Source organism: Heptranchias perlo, unplaced genomic scaffold (genome assembly GCF_035084215.1).
Source record: "Heptranchias perlo isolate sHepPer1 unplaced genomic scaffold, sHepPer1.hap1 HAP1_SCAFFOLD_64, whole genome shotgun sequence".
In the NCBI taxonomy this organism is placed as follows: Eukaryota; Metazoa; Chordata; class Chondrichthyes; order Hexanchiformes; family Hexanchidae; genus Heptranchias; species Heptranchias perlo.
In genome coordinates, this window is record NW_027139666.1 from 3,920,581 (window position 1) to 3,943,811 (window position 23,231).

At 46.5% G+C, this 23,231-nt stretch overlaps 1 pseudogene; it reads right to left on the reverse strand.

The window, feature by feature from the left end:
* Positions 1-13,440: 13,440 nt before the first annotated feature.
* Positions 13,441-22,546, reverse strand: LOC137317986 (zinc finger protein 239-like; annotated as a pseudogene).
* Between the last annotated feature and the right edge of the window lie 685 nt (positions 22,547-23,231).

Consider the following 23,231-nt stretch of genomic DNA (forward strand, 5'->3'; position numbering starts at 1 on the left):
AGATGGAAACGGAGGGGAACGTCGAACGCGGACTGATGCAATTGTAGGACCTTAATTTTGTCCCCTTTGCATTTTTAAAATGGCTTTACAAGTCGCATCAATCAACGTGCATAGTGTTAAATCGACTAGGCAATGTTCCGGAACTCTGAACAACCTGTCCAGGGTCAAGAGGGACGTGCAGTACTTGCAGGAGTGCGGGATGCAGAACCTCAGCAACTACCGGCAGTGGTCACTCATGTGGATCCAGAGGCTGTGGATCTGGTCGAGAGGCAACGAAAATCTTTCCTCGGGCCTGGGAATTCTACTGCGAGCTGGCCAATTCACCATCACGGAGGTTAAGGAGGTGGCGGGAGGCCAGCAGCTCGCAGCAGACGTTCTCTATTAGAAAACCCCGGTCCGACTGATCAATGTGTACGCCGCGGTCCTCAGGAGCGGGAGGCTGGATGTCTTTCAGCATCTCCCGATGCGAGTGGCGACCTCCAGGCCAGCTGTTCTCGCCTTAGACTCCAATGCATCATCGATGCGGCTGGACGATCCAGCAGGGGCAACAGAATACGGGACACCACATTCTAACTCCTGATGGAGGCAGTGAAATACACAAAGCATCGTGACATCTCCATCAACCCTACAGACGGAGCACCGCGTCAATACACCTGGTCCAGACGGGGATGTGTCCGTCCGTTCCAAGATGAACTTTCTATTTGTGTCAAGGTCAGAGCTTGGCATTTGTATATTTGGGATTCACACATATCCCGAGGAAAACACACACAAAAGTGGCCATCAGGATCACAGCGGCGTTGGGGACACCCTTCCCCACTTTGCCTGGGGGCTTGTACATTATCTCCCGGCGGAAGTGATCGATCTTGGACCTCCAGAGAAAGTGGAAGATAGCTCTGGTGACTATGACGGCGGATCAGCAGGTAATGGGCCAGACCCTGGCCACGTAGAGCAATACTGCGAGTATCTGACAGCTTATCACTAGGTTCCTGCCGGTTATGGAGAGGGAGCGCCCCACCCACATAACAAGCATGGTCGTGGCTTGCTCAAGGTCAGATCCACCGACGTCCAGCCGGTGTTCCTCTCTGACCACTGCCTCCTACTGGCGGAATGTCAATCGCAGGATGACCAGAGGGCGGGTCGTGAGACCTGGAATCTGAACGTGAGACTTTTGACCCCAGAGAACATCGATGAACTAATGAGTGATTACACAGGTTGGAGGACCGTGAAACCGCTCATCGACTCTCCGGTGCACTGGTGGGAAGAAATCGAGGCCAACATCGAGAGCTTCTTCATCCTCAAAGGTGTTCAGAAGGCGATAGAGAGACAAAGCGAATTTAGAAAAATGTCGACTACAAGATTCTGTCCAAGGTCATCGCCAACAGGCTCGAGTCTTCCCTGGATCTGGTGAACCACTCGGATCAGACGTGTACTGTACCCTGCAGGATGATCTCAGACAGCCTTGCGCTGCTTAGGGGTTTGATCGCCTACATGCAGGACATGGGGGTGACCACTTGCCTCGTCAGCCTGGACAAGGAGAAGGCCTTCGACAGAATATCCCACACGTACATGATGGACGTGCTCTCCAAAATGAGTTTTGTGGAGCGAATTTGCGATTTGATCCGACTGCACTCTGCGGACATCTGTAGCGCAGTCCTAATCAATAGATGGGAATTGAAGAGCGTTCCAACCAGACCTGGAGTCAGGCCGGGCTGCCCTCACTCCGTTGTCTTGTTCATGTGTTGTATCGAGCCATTTCCCACGTCCATCGGGATGGTGGCAGATATCAAGGGGGTGATGATCCCATGCAGCGGAGGCTCTCAGGTTAAGGCTTCCCTGTGCGTGGACGATGTCAGCGTCTTCTGCTCCGACCAGCAGTCGTTTCACAGACTGATGGGCTTCTGCTACCGTTTCGATCTGGCCTCGGGGGCTGGAGTGAACCATAGTAAGAGTGAGTCCATATTCTTTGGCAGGTGGGAGGTCCGGTCCTTTGTCCCCTTCACCGTCAGGCCCGACTACCTGAAGGTGCTGGGGATCCGGTTCGGGGGACCCCTGGCTTGCACCAAAACTGGGAGGAGCAGGTCGCCAAGGCCAAACAGAAGCTTGGAAAGTGAGTGAGCCGCTCCCTCTCCATAACCGGCAGGAACCTGGTGATAAGGTGTGAGTTTGTGTTGCTCCACGTGGTCAGGATCTGCCCCATTCCCCGCCGATCCGCCGTCACAGTCACCAGAGCTATCTTCCACTTCGCCTGCAGGTCCAAGGTAGAATGCATCTGCAGGGACACCGTGTACAAGCTCCCAGACAAAGGGGGGAAGGGAGTCCCCAATGCCGCTCTGACCCTAATGGCCACTTTTGTGTGTGGCTGCCTCATGATGTGCATAGAGCCACAATACGAAACATCAAGTGTCACTACGTGTTGAATTTCTACCTGTCCATAAGAACATTGGAAATTTGAGCAGGAGTAGGCCATACGGCCCCTCGAGCCCGCTCCGCCATTAAATCGATCATGGCTGATCTTCGACCTCAACTCCACTTTCCCGCCCGATCCCAATATCCCTTGATTCCCCCAGAGTCCAAAAGTCTATCGATCTCAGCTTTGAACATATTCAATGATACTGCATCCACCGCCCTATGGGGTAGAGAATTCAAAAATTGACAACCCTCTGTGTGAAGAAATTCCTCTTCATCTCAGTCTTAAATGGCCGACACTTTATCCTGAGATTGTGCCCCCTAGTTCGAGACTCTCCAGCGAGGGAAACAATCTCTCACATCTAACCTGTCAAGCACCCTTATAATCTTACATGTTTCATTGATGTGGAGATGCCGGTGATGGACTAGGGTTGACAATTGTAAACAATTTTACAACACCAAGTTATAGTCCAGCAATTTTATTTTAAATTCACAAGCTTTCGGAGGCTTCCTCCTTCGTCAGGTGAACGATGTGAAAATGAAATCCTCGAAATGAAATCGCATTTATAATTCACAGAACAATGCTTGGTGAGTACAGACAGTTTTTTCAACTGCCCGTTGCCAAGGCAATCAGTGTGCAGACAGACAGGTGTTACCTGCCAGGTCTCACAGAATATACAAATCACCAAAAAAAAACAACAAACAAAAAAAAACAGAGATAGAGAGGTAGAAACATAGAAAAGACAGCAACTGACCCGTTATATTAAAAACAGATAACATTTGTTCGCTGGTGGGGTAACGTGTAGCGTGACATGAACCCAAGATCCCGGTTGAGGCCGTCCTCATGGGTGCGGAACTCTGCAAGACATGCCAGATCATCGACACAGATACCACCATCACACGAAAGGACACCACCCACCAGGTGCATGGTTCATACTCCTGTGACTCGGCCAACGTTGTCTACCTCATACGTTGCAGGAAAGGATGCCCCAGAGCATGGTACATTGGCGAGACCATGCAGACGCTGCGACAACGGATGAACGGACACCGCGCAACAATCGCCAAACAGGAGGGTTCCCTCCCAGTCGGGGAACACTTCAGCAGTCATGGACATTCATCCACCGACCTTCGGGTAAGCGTACTCCAAGGCGGCCTTCGAGACACACGACAACGCAAAATCGTCGAGCAGAAATTGATAGCCAAGTTCCGCACCCATGAGGACGGCCTCAACCGGGATCTTGGGTTCATGTCACGCTACACGTTACCCCACCAGCGAACAAATGTTATCTGTTTTTAATATAACGGGTCAGTTGCTGTCTTTTCTATGTTTCTACCTCTCTATCCCTGTTTTTTTTTTGTTTGTTGTTTTTTTTGGTGATTTGTATATTCTGTGAGACCTGGCAGGTAACACCTGTTTGTCTGCACACTGATTGCCTTGGCAACGGGCAGTTGAAAAAACTGTCTGTTCTCACCAAGCATTGTTCTGTGAATTATAAATGCGATTTCATTTCGAGGATTTCATTTTCACATCGTTCACCTGACGAAGGAGGAAGCCTCCGAAAGCTTGTGAATTTAAAATAAAATTGCTGGACTAAAACTTGGTGTTGTAAAATTGTTTACAAATGTTTCATTGAGATCACCTCTCATTCTTCGAAACTCCAGAGAGAATAGGCCCATTCTACTCAATCTCTCCTCTGAGGACAACCCTCTCATCCCAGGAATGAATCTAGTTAACGTTCGTTGCACCGCCTCCAAAGCAAGTATATCCTTCCTTAGATAAGGAGACCAAAACTGTACACAGTTCTCCAGGTGAGGTCTCATAAAAGCCCTGTACAATTGAAGTAAGACTTCCTTACTCTTGTGCTCCAACTTCCTTGCAAAAATAGGCCAACATGCCATTTGCTTTCCTAATTGCCTCCTGCACCTGTAAACAAACTTTTTGTGTTTCTTGTACAAGAACGCCCAGGTCTGTCTGAACACCAACATTTCATAAATATTCAGTTTTTTGTTTCTTCCTACCAAAGTGAATAACCTCACATTATACTCCATCTGCCACCTTCTCGCCCACTCAATTAACCTGTCTGTATCAACTTGCAGACTCTTTGCGTTCTCCTCACGGCATAATTTCCCACCTCGCTTTGTATCGTCAGTAAACTTGGATACATTACACTCGGTCCCTTCATCTATATCTTTAATATAGATTGTAAATAGCTGAGGCCCAAGCACTGATCCTTGCGGCACCACACTAGTTACAGCCTGCCGACCTGAAAATGACCCAACGCACTGAGGAGGCTGGATCTGGCCGAACAGATGCAGCACGTCGCGTCCAACTAGACCGTACCCCACCATCTGTTCCTGAGGAGGGAATCCCTTCGACCATCAGATGGTGGCTCGTACGAAACGTTCTAGGAGCCCTGCAAGGAAAGGAGAGTGTGGATCCGATCGGGCAATTCCCCGACCAGACGGTCGATGCGGTTTGGCAGAACGTCTCATCGCCAGAACTGATCAACAGGCGCCAGGATGTAGCCTGGATGTTGGTGAGAAGGCCTTCCCAGTGCAGTCCTTCCAAAACTCACGGAATCTCAGCACCACCGGTCGCTGCCCTCGAGGCTGCAGCAGGGACAAGACCGTGATCCACCTCCTGATGAACTACCCCTCCCTGCAGAACGTGTGGAGATCGATGCGTTGGTATCTGTCCGGGTTCATCCCCAACACCTCAGTAACACAGGACGATGTGCTCTACGGGAGGCACACCAAGACAGGTATCAACTGCAGCTGGAAGATCATCAACTCGGTGAAGGAGGCCCTTTGGTCCCGCCAAAACCTGCTGGTCTTCCAGCTGAAGGAGCTGTCCACCACTGAGTGCTGCCGACTGGCACACTCCAAGGTCCAGGAATACGTGCTGAGGGATGCAATGAAGCGAGGTGCGGCCTACGTAAAGGCTCTATGGGGAAAGGCCACCCTGTAAGGCAATTTCACCTAGCATTGTACAGAATATATTAGAAGATATGTACTGTGTTTTGAATTGTAATAATGAGGTCATAGTGTGTACCATCTGTATTGTATTGTTTTGAACGGTAATGGTGACATTTACATTGATGTGTGTGTCCTTAAATTTTATGAAATAAAGTATATTTTGAAATGTCAATAAATCTTGTGGTACAAATGCACCAATCACTAAAAGTTGCGACGTGGGTTAAAAATGTAAATCAAGCACTGGGGTTCAAATCTGGAGGGATAGAAATGATAAGCAAATAAGTTACGTTAAACTTGTTTGGAGCCGTGCTTAGGCCACACTTGGAGTATTGTGCACAGTCTGGCCTCCATATTATAGGAAGGATATAAAGGCAATGGAGAGGGTACAAAATAGATTCACAAGGACGAGACCTGAACTGAGAGGACATCCTTATCAGGAAAGGCTGAACAGGCTGGGACTCTTTTCCTCTGGATAAGAGAAGTTGGAGGGGTGACCTGATTGAGGTCTTTAAGATAATGATAGGGTTTGCTAGGGTAGACGTAGAGAAAATGTTTGAACTTGTGAGGGAATCGAAAATTAGAGGGAATAAATAATAGATAGTCACTAATAAATCGACAGGGAATTCAGATGAAACTTATTCACCCAGAGTGCAAAGAATTTAGAACGCACCATCACAATGAGTAGTTGATGCATTTAAGGGGAAACTAGATAAGCACAAGAGGGAGAAAGGAATAGGGTATCCTGACAGGGTTAGATAAAGTAAGGAGGGAGGAGGCTCGTGTGGAGCATAAATGCTGGCATAAATCATTTGGGCCTAATGGCCTGCTTCTGTGCTGTGGTTTCGAAGTAACTCCATGTAACTCAACGTACTATTTTGAGGATGGTGGAAGAACAGAGGGACCTGGGGGTGCATATTCACAAATCTTTGATGGTGGCAGGGCAAGTTGATAAGGCGGTTAAGCAAGGTATGGGATGCATGGGCTTTTAAATAGGGGCATAGAATGCACAAATAGGGAAGTCATGTTAAATCTTTACGAAAGACTGGTTCGGCCTCAGCTGGAGTATTGCGTACAACACTAGGCACCACACATTAAGAAGGATGTCAAGGCCTTGGAGAGGGTACAGAGGGGATTTACCAGTGTGCTGCCAGGGATGAACGACTTCAGTTATGTGGAGAGATTGGAGAAGCTGGGATTGTTCTCCTCAGATCAGAGAATGTTAAGGAGAGTCCATTAGTGGTGTTCAAAATAATGAGGGATTTTTAGAGAGCAAATAGTGGAAACTGCATACTCTGGCAACTGGATTGGTCACCAGAGGACATAGGTTTAAAATAATTGGGAAAACAGCAAGAGGGGAAATAAGGAGAATATTTTTCACACAGAGGGTTGTTAAGCACTGCCTGAAAGGATGGGGTCCCTTTGAGAGACTGTCTTCGTGTCATAGACTCAAAATTCATACTTTAACTGGGAAACTGCAGGAACAGAGTGAAACGGGTCTGCTTGTGTCCATGGATTCAATGCACAATGTGGAGAAATCGGTAAAATTCACAAATGAATCGGCAGGAATAAACATGGTCAATACAATTATATGAAAACTGTAAATGAAGCCGCTCATTGTTGTTGGACCAGTCCTTTCTGAGCACAGCTTTTAACTTTATTCCTGAGAGAGGTATCATTAAGACAAGGTTCTGAACTTTGAGATGTTTGTGACATATCCACGTCATCATTTACACGGAGGCAAAGCTGCTGAAGAAATCTGTTTCTTCAAATGACTGTAACTAATAGCAGTAATCAGGGGTATAACCGTGTCAGTGGAGATTTACCCTCTGTATAAATCAGGGATCGCTGTAATGAATCCACACAGACTGCCTGCCGGAGCTGCGGTTTCGAGGCCAACAGATGTCATTGCTTCTCACAAAAATGGGATATTCAATAATGTATCAGATAGAATGTATTTATTATCCTGTTCTTGCAGCCGTTGGAGTTCCAGGTAAGCCATTACCTCAGCTATTCATGGTGTAAATCGGTATTAACTCTGCTGCTGTAATTGGCACTCTTTTATCTCCCATCGTGTATTACACAGTAGACTGTTCTGTTTTATCACTTGATCGACTGTCCTAAGTCTATGCTCTTTTGGTCTTGCAGCAGCTGCATTATACGCGTTATGATCTTGTATATCCAACCCTGGCATTGTTGCTGGAATATTCTCTGTACTGGATGTATTGGAATCAGGTGTCTGGGCGACGAGCTAGTATCAGACCATCAGGAGCTGTTAACTGTTTCATGTTGTTGAACTAACCTCTCCTGGAGTATTTTTTCATCAATCTGTTTTCAGTGATTTATAATGAGACAGCTCACGGTCTCGGGGTGACAAAGAGGCAGCGCAATATCCTCCCTCCCCGATCAAATGGTACAGTTTAACAGGGATTTCAATGTATTTATTGGTTATTACTGTTATGAAAGATGATTTCATTGTGTGTGTATCTGACGCCGCTTCAGATGTCAAGCTACTGAACCGAGTTTGTTGCTGATTCTTTCACATTTCATTCTCTGATTCACTGTGGATGAATTCACTGTGAAATGCAATGTTTTGAGGTTATGTTGTATCATTTTTCACTTTATCTTTTGGAATCTTAAGCCGTTCCATTTATCTGTGGATTATAAGCAGCAGCGGTGATGTTGGCGTTTTGTTAATTACAAGGAGGCAGCGCAATGTCCTCCCTCGACAATATCAGTTTAACTGGGGTTTCATGGTATTGATTGGTGATCACCGTGATGAAATATTATTTCACTTTGTGTGTATCTGACGCAGCTCCAGATGTCTGATTACTGAACTGAGTTTGCTGCTGATTCTTTCACATCTCATTCCCTGCTTCATTGTGGATGAATTCACTGTAAAATGCAATGTTTTGAGGTAATGTTGTTAACAGTTTGCACTTTATTTGTTGAAATCATTGGCCCATATATTCATCTCTAGATTCTAAGCAGTGGTGATGTTGGCATTTTGTTAATTGAAAAATGCCGCCATTTGATGCTGTACTTTGTAATTACAGGAGAAGGAATTTCAATTATTGTGAGGTGTGTCTGGAAGAGGCATTCGATTCTGTTTATTCCATGCATTGTAGATGAAGTGAACAGTGCAGGTGAACAGGCGGAGACTTGCAAGATCTGTGGAAGCATTAAACTGTTCACAGAGGGTCCACCATTTAGCAAACTGACACCGAGAATATGATTGTTGGCGCACGGGGCTGGTGAGGAGAAAGCAGGCGCAGGATGATAGGATTTACTCGGATGCGAAAAGGAGCATTGAGAAAGTAGAAAGAGTGCGGAGAGATAGAGAGGATCGATAGAGAAAGGAACTGAGCAGGTAAACGAGAGCCAGGGGGAGAAGGGACGGTATAAAAAGAGGGACAGGGAGAGAGATACACAGACAGAGAACGAGGGAGAGGGGGAGAGAGAGACTAGCAGCGGTGTGAATAAATCGTCAGAATGAACTGCTAATACTTCCAGTACAATTATGAAGAGGATATGTGACTTGAAGGTGTTATTATGATGTTGTCAGATTGTGAGAGTTTTATTATACTCGCGCCGGGTGTGTTTATCGCCATCAGGTCTTCAGTCTGTTTATGTGAATGTTCATTTTACTTGTTTACTGATTGAAGAAATAAACAACATTGAAATGTATTTCAAGAATCGTATCAGTGATTTCTTTATCGCATTGAATTATGGGGATATTGTATTCTAGAAGCTATGTGTCAGCTTTATTCAATAAAGAACGAAGCGAATTTAATGTAATTTTAGTTGAATATTCAAAGTAAATTTATTGAACACATTATGTAACCAACGAGCAGTTCATTGACACCAATAACCACAGAAATTGATGGTTGAATTCATTAATTGGATTGTGTGAGTTGGACCTATAGATTAGATTTCCTCTAACACTCTGCTGCAGTCTATCCCTGTAAATCCCAGCCTCTCCTCCCACTGCACTGAATCCTCCGTCTCCTCATTCGATACTTCAGTTAATTCGCTTTCCCAAACTATCAGATGCTGACTCCCCTCCAGCTCATTCATGTCCTTTTCCATTGTCTCCCTCCCAATCTCAATCACTCGCTCGGCCTCCAGTTGCCTTTTCCATTCCAATCGGAAGCCTCAAACTCACAGCCACGGACGTCGGTCTTTCCCGTTTTGTGCCGGCCACAGTCGGCTCTCTCTATCCTGTGCAACAAAGCAGCAGCACCTCCCCCTTTCCCGTCACCTTCCTGCCCTTCGATCACTTTCCCGTCCATCTGGCGCCCAAATCAGAAGTTAACCCGTTAGATTCCCGGTGTTTAAATCCTACCTCCTTTCCCCACCGGCTCAACGCCCTCACTCGGCCCTTCCAGTGGATCCGGTGCTCACTTTATTCACTTTCTGCATCAATATCCCAATTCATTATTGATAATTGTGTTTAAAAACATTTTTCTGACCGAAAGCGCTGCCCAGGTCAGTGAATCAATTTCCACCGTTTGAAGCTGCAACAAAGCTGGAAATTTCACCCCAGATCCTGTCAAACTGCTGCTTTGGCTCCAGGTCTGATCAGTAATTTCTCTGCTTCCGTTTCTCTCTCTTACAGTTAACTTGGTGGCGATTGTGATCCTTTCCCGAGGAAAGTGCGGACTCTCCAAATGTATCACTCGCTACCTGGTGGGAATGGCGGCGGCTGAACTCCTGGTCATTATCAATGATGTCATATTGTGGCGCATTGTTAATATTTATTTCCCAGTTTCATTCTTGACCATTACCCCCGTGTGCCGTCTCATTGTCATCATGAGTGTATCAACCACAGCGGCCTCTGTCTGGTTCACAGTGGTTTTCACCTTTGATCGATATGTGGCCATTTGTTGTCAGAAGCTGAAAACAAAATATTGCACCGAGAAAACGGCGGCTGCTGTTATCGGGGTGGTGAGTGCGCTGAGCTGTTTACTAAACATTCCCTGGTACTTTGCATTTGACCCGGAATATATAATGGACAATGTACCCCGGGGTTGTGTCTTGAAACTGGCCCTTTTCACTTCACCCGCATGGGCAGCGTTTGACTTGTTTAATCTTGTGTTCATGCCTTGTCTCCCATTCATTCTGATTTTGCTGTTCAATGTCCTCACCGCCAGGCACATCTTAGCGGCCAGTAGAGTCCGCAGGGGACTCCGGGCCCGCAGCAATGGAGAGAATCACAAGGATCCAGAGATGGAGAACCGAAGGAAATCCATCATTTTACTCTTCAGTATATCAGGCAGTTTTATATTATTATGGGGCGCATTCTTTTTTTATGTTATCTCTCTGCATATAACAAACTCCCAGTCCTATACGGCCAGTGACATTGAGTCAGTCGGATTCATGCTTCACCTTCTCAGTTCCTGTACCAACACGGGTATTTATGCTGTGACCCAGACTAAATTCAGAGAGGAGCTGAAGAACGGGGTGAAATACCCACTGAATCTAATTGTTACATTAGTTAAATCATAGAAACATCTGAAGATTTTTCATCCGAAATTAAATTAAAAGTCATTTCGTGTAAATTATCACGTTTGGTGGTAGCGTAAGACGGGCGGTATCGGATCGGGCGCCTGTTAATCACCGCGCCTGATTTTACTATCCATTGACATCATTGAGTTCACGAAAGTAACTGATATCAATCCAATACTTTAAATACATTTGGAAATACCACACAGGAATTATATTTTACCCGACAAATGCAGTGTTGTGAAATGATACAAGATGTGATTCTAACATGAAATGATTTGCTGTTATTAGTCTGGAAATAATATGATTTCAATATTAAATGTTTAATCCTGAAATGAATATAATCAAATCCTCCTTTTCGGTTGATGATTATTTCCCATCACACACACTGCCCGGTGGGATGGACTGAGGGTGAGCTGTCAGAGTCAGACAGCGTCCTGTTCATTGGGACATTTGGTTTGACGAGAACAGAATAATAATGGACCAACACCCGGACCGTTACTAACTGGTCAAATATTAATGTAATTTCAAACTCCAGTGTGGAGTTCCGGAGATCGGTTCCTCTCTGAGCTGCTGTGCAGCAATGTTTACTCACTGGAGGGAGTTTAATGGGAGATGAGGTTTGGCCTGGTTACAAACATCTGTGAGGAAACCTCCTGATACATATCTGAGACTATCAGGGGCCGGGAGATTTCTCACGGCCGCAACAGGCCAAGGGAAATCTCTCCTACTCCTGCTTGCCCCACAAAATATAAGTTAAAAAGAAACTTCTCAGTGTTCTGGACCACTCAATGCCCATCGAAAGGGCGGCTCCTCCACCCATTTGTGCCCAACATTAAATGGTGTCCCGTCTACGTCATAATACTCTGATTTACATATTACACGTGGCCTGACCGGAAAGAGGTGGGTTTTGCTCCGGCTGCTCTTCTCAGGACCCTACCGACGACGGTGGAGGCAGGAACGCCAACGTTAATGGGGCAGTAAGTGACCTGATACCATTTACTACCCTCTACCACCTCATTTACGCCAGGCGAGGATACTTAAAATCGGTCACACCTTTCCTGACCGACGACCTACAATGAACCTTCGAAGCCCACAAGCTGGTCCATTTTCTCAAACTGCACCGGTTCATAACACGTGGAGGAAATTTTCTATCATCGCTGGGAACTGAACTGGTGGAGCGGATCACCCGCCGCTTATAGAACCGGCCCGATTTTAATTTCTGCTTCGTCAGTTTACCGCCCAAGCAGTGAAGGTGAAATTACCCCTCCGTCTCTGACCCCAAAGTTCGACAGGTGTGTGAGAGACATCAGACAGTGTTTGCCAAACACTATCATGAATGTGGGCGAATCGATCCGTGTATTCGGGTAAAAGGAGATAGCCCCCTCCACAGAGGCTGGACCTCGATACCGAGGTGTCGAAGAGCCGTTCACCCCAACAGCCCGGTAACAGAGGACACTGTGCACGACAGGCAGTTCCCCGGGACACACGTCAAGGCAGATATCAACTGCTGCTGGAAGACCATCAGATCGGTTAAGGTGGCCCGATGGTCCGCCAAAAATCTGCTGGTCTTCCAGCTGAAGGAGCTGTCCACGACCGAGTGTTGCCGACTGGTATACTCCAAGGTCCCGGAGTATGTGCTGTGGGATGCACTGACGCGAGTTGCAGCCTGTGCAAAGTCTCTATGGGGAAAGGCCACTGTGTCGGGCCATTTCACCTTGTATTGTACAGCATGTGTTAGAAGATATGTACTGTGTGTGGAATTGTAACAATGGAACGTAGTGTGTACGGTCTGTGTTACATTGTTTTGAATTGTAAATGTGATATTTACTTTGAACATGTCTATATCCATCAATTTTATGAAATAAAGTGTGTTTTGAAATAATTTTTTTTAAGTTCCAGTCTGACCGTGTCTGCTGTTATTGGACAGTAAAAAGTGCAAGTAAATCCGGAAAGTAAATATGTGGGGGGTTAAACAAAGAGCATTTATTGCAGGCACCAGGTGAGAAATGGGATTAATTTCTTAATGATGATAAACTAAAGACAGTAGAGCACCAATCAGTAAAAGCTAGTGCACATGGACAAAAAAAAATAAAGATCCCAATTTCTGAGCTGTCATATCCCAAGGTACCGCTATCAGGTACTTAGCCAACTATCTGCAATTTGCTGATATAATCAGGCCACACTGCCTCCCTCGCTGGTCCATTCCATACATTCAGCACCCTCTCCATTAAAAAAGTTACATTCAAATATTCTGCTCATCCTATGCCCCAGGTCGAGAAGAATAATAGTAGCAGGAGGACCCAGACCATCAGCCTTATGTGAGTTTGGACATTTCTGTTTTCATTTGCAATTTTTTCCGTTTTTTTCTATATTTCTATTTTGATTTCATTCTTGCAGATTTTGCATTTTTAATCAAGTTCTCCAAACCCTGTGCGCAGTGAGTGCTGACTCCGGGCCCTTTGATTGACAGCTCTCAACTCCACCCTCACCCTTCCCACCCCCGCCCTCCTCTTGGGCTGACTCCTCCCATCACGTGAGACGCGGTAGCGTCACTCATTTTTGCACGCTGATGTCACGACGCGTACGTGCCACTTCGGCCTGGGTGACGTCGGTCCCTGTGCCGCGTTCCCTTAGCAACATGCGACGCCAGGAGGGTGCTGATTGCGGCCTCAGGCCGGCGGGCGGGCGCTGCAGTTGGCGGGGCGAGGCCGACAGAGGGAGGGCCCGCACCCGGGAGTGGACTGAGAGGGGAGAGCGGAGGGCGGGTGGACGGGGGGAGTTACGGGGCCCCGTGAATCTCCACTCTGGCAGCGCCCGGTGTCGAGCTGGGCTCGGCGGGGGGGGAGTCACTCTGCCGCCTTCCAGTTAAACCCGCCGTGGGTCGGAGCCCAAAGGTGAGCGAGAATGAAACGGCACATGGAGAGGCCGCTCGGTCAATCGCGCCTGTGCCGGCTCTGTCAAAGAGGCCGCTCGGCCCATCGCGCCTGTGTTGGCCCTGTAAGTGACCCGATTAGTCCCACTCCACTGCTCTTTCCCCAGAGTCCCTCAAATTTCCCCCCTTCAAGGATTGACCCGATTCCCTTTTGAAAGTTATTGTTGAATCTGCTCCCACCGCCCTTTCAGGCAGTGAATTCAAGATCAGGTCAACTCGCTGCCTAAAAACTTTCTCCTCATCTCCCTTTGGCTCTTGTCCCAATTCCCTTCAATCTGTGTCCTCTGGTTACCGACCCTCCCGTCAGTGGCAACAGTTCCACCCCATCGCCTCCATCAAAATCCCTCCTCATTTGAACGCATCTATTAAATCTCCCCTTAACCGTCTGCGCTCTGAGGAGAACAATCTCAGCTTCTTCAGTCTCTCCATTCTGGTAAATCGCCCCTGAACCTTCTCTGCTGCAAAGAGACAAATCCCAGCTTCTCTATTCTCTCAGCATTAATATTATTATTTATTAAGTGGGTTGCGCTGCGTATCTGGGAGCTGTAATTCGGTGAGTAGAAAGCAGTGGGACGGTAAGTCAGCAGATTGATTTTGGGAGATGGAGAAGACGGCGAACGTGGATTCAAACAAAGGAGGGAGGTGGTCTTTGTGTCCGCACATGCTCTGTTGTAAGATCTCTGTGTGTGTCTTGATCCAGCCGTTCCTGTTTGTACCTGTGACATGACTGGCGGATTCTGTGAACTCGACTGCTACTGTGACCCTGACTGTTCCCCCGCGGACATCAATGTCTTCTCCACCTGTCTGCCGGGCAGTGGACCGGAAGTTTCTGTTCGTGTTTTACTACATTGGCTCCCGGTCCGGCAATGCCTCGATTTTAAATTCCTCATCCTCGTGTACAAATCCCTCCACGGTCTCGCCCCCTCCCTATCTCTGTAACCTCCTCCAACCGATTTAATCTCCACCGGCAACCCCATGTCATTCCATCCCATCATGGATTCTACCCCACCCATTTATTTTCTTCCACAGCCCATGTACATTCTCCGCACAATCATTGCTGGGACCCTCAGTCCCGTTATACTCACAGTCAGTGCTGGAACCCTCTGTCCTGTCATACACACAGTCATTGCTGGGACTCTCAATCCTGTTATACTCACAGTCAGTGCTGGAACCCTCTGTCCTGTTATACACACAGTGAAAGTTGAGACAATCAGTTCTATTATACACACAGTCAGTGCTGGGACACTCATTCCTTTAAAACACACATTCAGTGCTGGGACATTCAGTCCTGTTATACACACAGTCAGTGCTGGGACACTCAGTGCTGTTTTCCACACAGTTAGTACTGGGACAGTCGGTCCTGTTGAACACGCAGTCAGTGCTGGGACATTCAGTCCTCTTATGCACACCGTTTTTGCTCGGAGAGTCAATCCGGTTTTACATGCGTCAGTGCTGGAGTACTCATCCTGTTGTACACACAGTCAGTGCTGGGACACTCAGTCCTGTCGTACACACAGTCAGTGCTGGAACACTCAGTCCTGTCATACACACAGTCAGTGCTGGGACACTCAGTCCTGTCATACACACAGTCAGTGCTGGGACACTCAATCCTGTCATACACACAGTCAGTGCTGGAACACTCAGTCCTGTCATACACACAGTCAGTGCTGGGACACTCAATCCTGTCATACAGACAGTCAGTGCTGGGACACTCAGTCCTGTCATACACACAGTCAGTGCTGGGACATATTGGCCTGAGAGGGAGGACAGTGCAGATTCACGAGAATGACACTGGGGCTTGAAGGGTTCAATTATGAGGACGTGTTGTGTAAACTTGGTTTTGCATTCCCTTGCGTTTAGAAGGTCGAGGGGTGATCTGATCCAAATATTTAAAGGGATTCGATTGGGTAGAAATACAAATTATTTTCTCTGGTGGGGGAATCCAGAACAAGAGGACATAACCTTAAATTTAGAGGTAGGGTGTCTTGGAGTGAAATCAGGAAACTCTTTTTCGCACAAGGGCAGTGGAAATCTGCTCAGGCTGCTTGAAGTGGACCCTGTGATATAATAAAACTTTCTGTCCTGTCAGACTTGGACATCTTGTAGATCCATCATTTAAAAAGGTGGAGGAACTCAGTTGTAAGATGGATTCCACTCACTTCATCATGAGTCCTCACACTGCTTCCCTTATTATCGAGATATCAAGGACTAGAAACACTGTGTTTGAAAGAAAGCTGATTTATTTGTCACTTGTACAGAATATTCAACTGCAGCCCAGTTGAAGCGATTATTAACATCAGAAACAAAACCCAACTGTCAGAATGAACATGGTTCATTCCCGGATGTGATTAACAACAGCAATAACATCAGAATCCAACCCCGCAGTTACATTTGAACCCACTGGTGAATCAGCAGGTGGGATGACTGAGTGAATCCAATCCCCCCCTCTTCCCAGTGTGAATACGTTCATGTCTCAGCAGATCCCATGTTCTTTTAAAGCTTGTCTCACCATTAGAACATTTGAAGGGTCTCTTATCAGTGCGAACAAGTCGATATTCAATTAGGCTGGATGAACAAATGAATTCCTTCTCACACACAGAGCAGGTTAACGGCCTCTTCCCGATGTGAACTTGCTGATGTCTCAGCAGGTGGGATGATCGAGTGAATCATCTCCCACACATGGAGCAGGTGAACAGCCTCTCCCCAGTGTGAACTCGCAGGTGTATCAGTAGGCTGGATGACCGAGTGAATCCCTTTCCACAAACGGAGCAGGTGAACTGCCTCTCCCCAGTGTGAGTACATTGGTGTGTCAGCAGATCACTTTTTTTAAAAAAAAGCTCTTCTCACAGACAAAACATTGAAAAAGACACTTATCAGCATGAACAAATTGATGTTCAATGAGGTGGGATGAATGGGTGAATCCGCTCCCACACACGGAGCAGGTGAACGGCCTCTCCACAGTGTGAATTCGCTGGTGTGTCAGTAGGTTGGATGACTGAGTGAATCCCTTCCCACACACGGAGCAGGTGAACGGCCTCTCCCCAGTGTGAATTCGCTGGTGTGTCAGTAGGTTGGATGACTGAGTGAATCCCTTCCCACACACGGAGCAGGTGAACGGCCTCTCTCCAGTGAGTCTGCGTCGATGAGTTTCCAGCCGGGACGTGTAACTGAATCCCCTCCCACAGTCCCCACATTTCCACTGCTTCTCCTTGGTGCGGGTTTCCTCGTGTCTCTCCAGGTTGGACGATCAGTAGAAGATGTTTTTTCAGTCTGTGTAACTGGTTAAAGCTCTTTCCACAGTCAGTGCACTGGAACATTCTCACTCGGGTGTGTGTGTCTCGCTGCTATTGCAGTCACAATGATGTTTGAAATATTTTCCCACCGGCAGAACAGTCAAATATTTCTCCTTCTATATTCAAAGGCCGATAATCTTCAGGTGCTGATGAATGGAGTGACGGTCAGATGTTAACTTGATATTTGGTTTGAGTTTCCAGTCTTCAAATCCTCCCCTTGTAAAAAAACTGTAAAAGGACATAAAAAAAAGCCCTCACTGTGAATACAGCATAGAAATTCAGAACAGGCAATTCAAGTTTCTATGGAACATTCCTCCCGCTCATTGCACCAGACTGTAAATCCCCGTCCCACACACTCCCCCTCCTCCATCTGCTAAAACCCAAACCCATAGGAACATAGGAACATAGGAAGAGGAGTAGGCCATTCAGCCCTCGTGCCTGCTCCGCCATTTGACAAGATCATGGCTGATCTGTGATCCAGCTCCAGAAACCTGCCTTTGGCCCATAATCCCTTAATACCTTCGGTTGCCAAAAAGCTATCTATCTCACATTTAAATTTAGCAATTGAGCTAGTATCATTTGCCATTTGCGGAAGAGAGTTCCAAACTTCGACCACCCTTTGTGTGTAGAAATGTTTTCTAATCTCACTCCTGAAAGGTCTGGCTCTAATTTTTTCGACTGTGCCCCCTACTCCGAGAATCCCCAACCAGTGGAAATAGTTTCTCTCCATCCACCCTATCTGTTCCACTTAATATCTGATAAACTTCGATCAGATCACCCCTCAACCTTCTAAACTCGAGAGAATACAACGCCCATTTGTGTAATCTCTCCTCTTAACTTAACCCTTGAAGTCCGGGTATCATTCTAGTAAAACTACAATGCACTCCCTCCAAGGCCAATATGTCCTTATGAAGGTGCAGTGCCCAGAACTGCCCACAGTACTCCAGGTGCGGTCTAACCAGCGTTTTGTATAGCTGCAGCATAACTTCTGCCCCCTTGTACTCTAGTCCTCTAGATATAAAGGCCATAATTACATGAGCCTTATTGATTATTTTCTGTACCTGTTCATGACTGAGGAAGTCGTGGATAGCACGTTCAGTGAGTCGGTCACACCACAGATAAAAATTACTGAGGAAGATAGTGAATGGGTGACCAACAGACACAGGAAGAGTAGGAAGGCAGTGCAGGGGTCCCGTGCGGACATCTCCCTCCAAAACAGATATACCGTTTTGGATACTGTTGGGGGAGATGGCTCACCAGGGGAAGGTGGCAGCGGCCAGGTTCATGGCACCGTGGCTGACTCTGCTGCACAGGAGGGCAGGAAAAAGAGTGGCAGAGCTATAGTGATAGGGGACTCGATTGTATGGGGAATAGACAGGCGTTTCTGCGGACGCAACCGAGACTCCAGGATGGTATGTTGCCTTCCTGGTGCAAGGGTCAGGGATGTCTCGGAGCGGCTGCAGGACATTCTGGAGGGGGAGGGTGAACAGCCAGTTGTCGTGGTACATATAGGTACCAACGATATAGGTAAAAAACGGGATGAGGTCCTACAAGTTGAATTTAGGGAGTTAGGAGTTAAACTAAAAAGTAGGGCCTCAAAGGTAGTAATCCCAGGATTGCTACCAGTGCCAAGGGCTAGTCAGAGTAGGAATGACAGGATAGCTAGGATGAATACGTGGCTTGAGAGATGGTGCGAGAGGGAGGGATTCTAATTCCTGGGCCATTGGAACCGGTTCTGTGGGAGGTGGGACCAGTACAAATTGGACGGTCTGCATCTGGGCAGGACTGGAACCAATATTCGAGGGGGAGTGTTTGCTAGTGCTGTTGGGGAGGGTTTAAACTCATGTGGCAGGGGGATGGGAACCGATGCAGGAAGTCAGTGGGAAGCAAAGTGGTGACAGAAACAAGAGGCAGTAAGGGAGAGTGTACAAAACATGACCGGACAGATGGTCTGAGAAAGCAGGGCAAAGACCAAGGGAAGTCTAGATTCAACTGCATTTATTTCAATGCAAGAAGTCTGATGGGCAAGGCAGATGAACTCAGGGTATGGATGGGTACAGGACTGGGATGTTATAGCTATTAATGAAACATGGCTAAGGTGGGGGGGTGGCAGGACTGGCAGCTCATTGTTTCAGGGTGCAGATGCTATAGGAAAGATAGAGCCGGAGGTAAGAGAGGAGGGGGAGTTGCGTTCTTGATTAGGGAGAACATCACGGCAGTAGTGAGAGAGGATATATCCGAGTGTTCGCCCACGGAGTCTACATGGGTAGAACTCAAAAATAAGAAGGGAGAGATCACTTTGATAGGATTGTACTACAGACCCCCAAATAGTCAACGGGAAATTGAGGAGCAAATATGTACGGAGATTACAGACAGCTGCAAGAAAAATAGGGTGGTAATAGTCGGGGACTTTAACTTTCCCAACATTGACTGGGACAGCCATAGCATTAGGGGCTTGGATGGAGAGAAATTTGTTGAGTGTATTCAGGAGTAATTTCTCATTCAGTATGTGGATTGCCCGACGAAAGAGGGGGCAAAACTTGACCTCCTCTTTGGAAATAAGGAAGGGCAGGTGACAGAAGTGTTAGTGAGGGATCACTTTGGGACCAGTGATCATAATTCCATTAGTTTTAAGAGAGCTATGGAGAAGGATAGGTTTGGCCCAAAAGTTAAAATTCTAAATTGGGGAAAGGCCAATTTTGATGGTATTAGTCAGGAACTTTAAGAAGTTGATTCGGAGAGTCTGTTGGCAGGCAAAGGGACGTCTTGTAAGTGGTAGGCTTTCAAAGGTGTGTTAACCAGGGTTCAGGGTAAGCACGTTCCTTATAAAGTGAAGGGCAAGGCTGGTAGACGTAGGGAACCTTGGATGACTCGGGAGATTCAGGCCCGAGTCAAAAGGAAGAAGGAGGCATATGACATGCATAGGCAGCTGGGATCAAGGGGATCCCTTGAAGAGTATAGAGATTGCCGGAGTAGAGATAAGAGAGAAATCAGGAGGGCAAAAAGGGGACATGAGATTGCTTTGGCAGATAAGGCAAAGGAGAATCCAAAGAGCTTCTACAAATACATAAAGGGCAAAAGAGTAACTAGGGAGAGAGTAGGGCCTCTTAAGGATCAAAAAGGTCATCTGTGTGCTGAACCACAAGTGTTGGGTGATATCCGAAATGAATATTTCACATCGGTATTTACGGTTGAGAAAGGCATGGATGTTAGGGAACTTAGGGAAATAAAAAGTGATGTCTTGAGGAGTGTACATATTTCAGAGAGGTAGATGCTGGAAGTCTTAACGCGCATCAATGTAGATAAATCTCCGGGACCTGATGAAATGTATCCCAGGACGTTATGGGAAGTTAGGGAGGAAATTGCGGGTCCCCCAGCAGAGATATTTGAATCATCGACAGCTACAGGTGAGGTGCCTGAAGATTGGAGGGTAGCAAATGTTGTGCTTTTGTTTAAGAAGGGCGGCAGGGAAAAGCCTGGGAACTACAGACCGGTGAACCTGACATCTGTAGTGGGTAAGTTGTTAGAGGGTATTCTGAGGCACAGGATCTACAGGCATTTGGAGAGGCAGGGACTGATTAGGAACAGTCCGCATGGTTTTGTGAGAGGAAAATCAAGTCTCACGAATTTGATTGAGTTTTTTGAAGGGGTAACCAAGACGATAGATGAGGGCTGTGCAGTAGACGTGGTCTACATGGACTTCAGCAAAGCCTTTGACAAGGTACCGCATGGTAGGTTGTTACATAAGGTTAAATCTCACGGGATCCAAGGTGAGGTAGCCAATTGGATACAAAATTGGCTTGACGACAGATGACAGAGGGTGGTTGTCGAGGGTTGTTTTTCAAACTGGAGGCCTGTGACCAGCGGTGTGCCTCAGGGATCGGTGCTGGGTCCGCTGTTATTTGTTATTTATATTAATGATTTGGATGAGAATTTAGGAGGCATTGTTAGTAAGTTTGCAGAAGACACCATGATTGGTGGCATTGTGGACAGTGAGGAAGGTTATCTCGGATTGCAACGGGATCTTGATAAATTGGGCCAGTGGGCCGATGAATGGCAGATGGAGTTTAATTTCGATAAATGTGAGGTGATGCATTTTGGTAGATCGAATCGGGCCAGGACTTACTCCGTTAATGGTAGGGCGTTGGGGAGAGTTATAGAACAAAGAGATCTAGGAGTACAGGTTCATAGCTCCTTGAAAGTGGAGTCACAGGTGGATAGGGTGGTGAAGAAGGCATTCGGCATGCTTGGATTCATTGGTCAGAACATTGAATACAGGAGTTGGGATGTCTTGTTGATGTTGTACAAGACAGTAGTAAGGCCACACTTGGAAAACTGTGAACAAATCTGGTCACCCTATTATAGAAAGGATATTATTAAACTAGAAAGAGTGCAGAAAAGATTTACTAGGATGCTACCGGGACTTGATGGTTTGACTAATTGGGAGAGGTTAGATAGACTGGGACTTTTTTCCCTGGAGAGTAGGAGGTTAAGGGGTGATCTTATATAAGCCTATAAAATAATGAGGGGCATAGATAAGGTAGATCGTCAAAATATTTTCCAAAGGTAGGGGAGTCTATAACGAGGGGGCATAGATTTATGGTGAGAGGGGAGAGATACAAAATTGTCCAGAGGGGCAATTTTTTCACTCAAAGAGTGGTGAGTGTCTGGAACGAGCTGCCAGAGGCAGTAGTAGAGGCGGGTACAATTTTGTCTTTTAAAAAGCATTTGGACAGTTACATGGGTAAAATGGGTATCGAGGGATATGGGCCAAGTGCACGCAATTGGGACTAGCTTAGTTGGAAAACTGGGCGACATGGACATGTTGGTCCGAAGGGCCTGTTTCCATGTTGTAACTTCTATGATTCTATGATTTGCTGCTAAGCCTATTTTGTGGCACTTTATCAAGCAACTTTTGAAAGTCCATGTAAACAACATCAACATCATTACACTCATCGACCCTCCCTGTTACCTTGTCAAAAAACTCAATGAAGATAGTTTAGCACGATTTTCCTTGAACAAATCCGTGCTGTCTTTTCTTTATTAATCCACACTTGTACAAATGACTATTAATGTTGTCTCGGATTTTCATTTCTAACAGTTTTCCCACCACTGAGGTTAAACTGACTGGTCTGTCGTTGCTGGGTTTATCCTCACACTCTTCTTTGAACAATGGTGTAACTTTGCAATTCTCCAGTCCTCAGGCACCACCCCCGGATTCCCTTCGCAACCTACGATGCATCCCATCCGAACCGGGTGTCTTTTCTACTCTAAGTACAGCCTGCCTTTCTCGTACCTTCTCTTTATCAAATTTCAGCCCATCCAATATCTCAACGACCTCGTCTTTTACTATGACTTTTGTTGCATCTTCTTCCTTGTTACAGACAGATGTAAAGTACTCATTTAGTGTCTCAGCCATGCACTCTGCCTCCATGCATAGATCTTCTTTTTGGTCTTTAATCGGCCCCACCTCGCCTCTTCCTACCCGTTTACTATTTATCTGACAATGGAAGACTTTTGGATTCCCTTTTATGTTGGCCGCCAGTCTATTCTCTTACTCTCTCTTTACCCCTTTTATTTCCTTTTTCACTTCCCCCCTCTACTTTCGAGATTCAGCCTAGTTCTCACTTGTGTTATCAACCAGACATCTGTCATACACCCCCTTTTACTGCTTCATCTTACTCTCTATCTCTTTCTTCATCCAGGGATCTCTGGCTTTTGTTGCCCTACCTTTCCCCGCGTGAGAATGAAATTAGACTGTACTCGAACCATATCCTCCCTAAAGGTCCCCCATTGTTCGATTACAGTTTTGACTGCCAATCTTTGATTCCAAATTACCCGGGCCATATCCGTTCTCAACCCACTGAATTTGGCCCACCTCCAATTAAGTATTTTTATTCTGGATTGCTCCTCGTCCTTTTCCGTAAGTAATCTAAACCTAATGATATTATGATCACTGTTCCCTAAATGTTCCCCAATTGAAGCCTGATCCATTTGACCCAATATTCAGTAATGTTTTGAATAAAACGCATTAACTACTCTGTTCTTGCATCAGTTGGTGTTCCGGATAAGCAATTATCTCATCGGTTAATGGTGTAAATCGGTTTTAACTCTGCTGC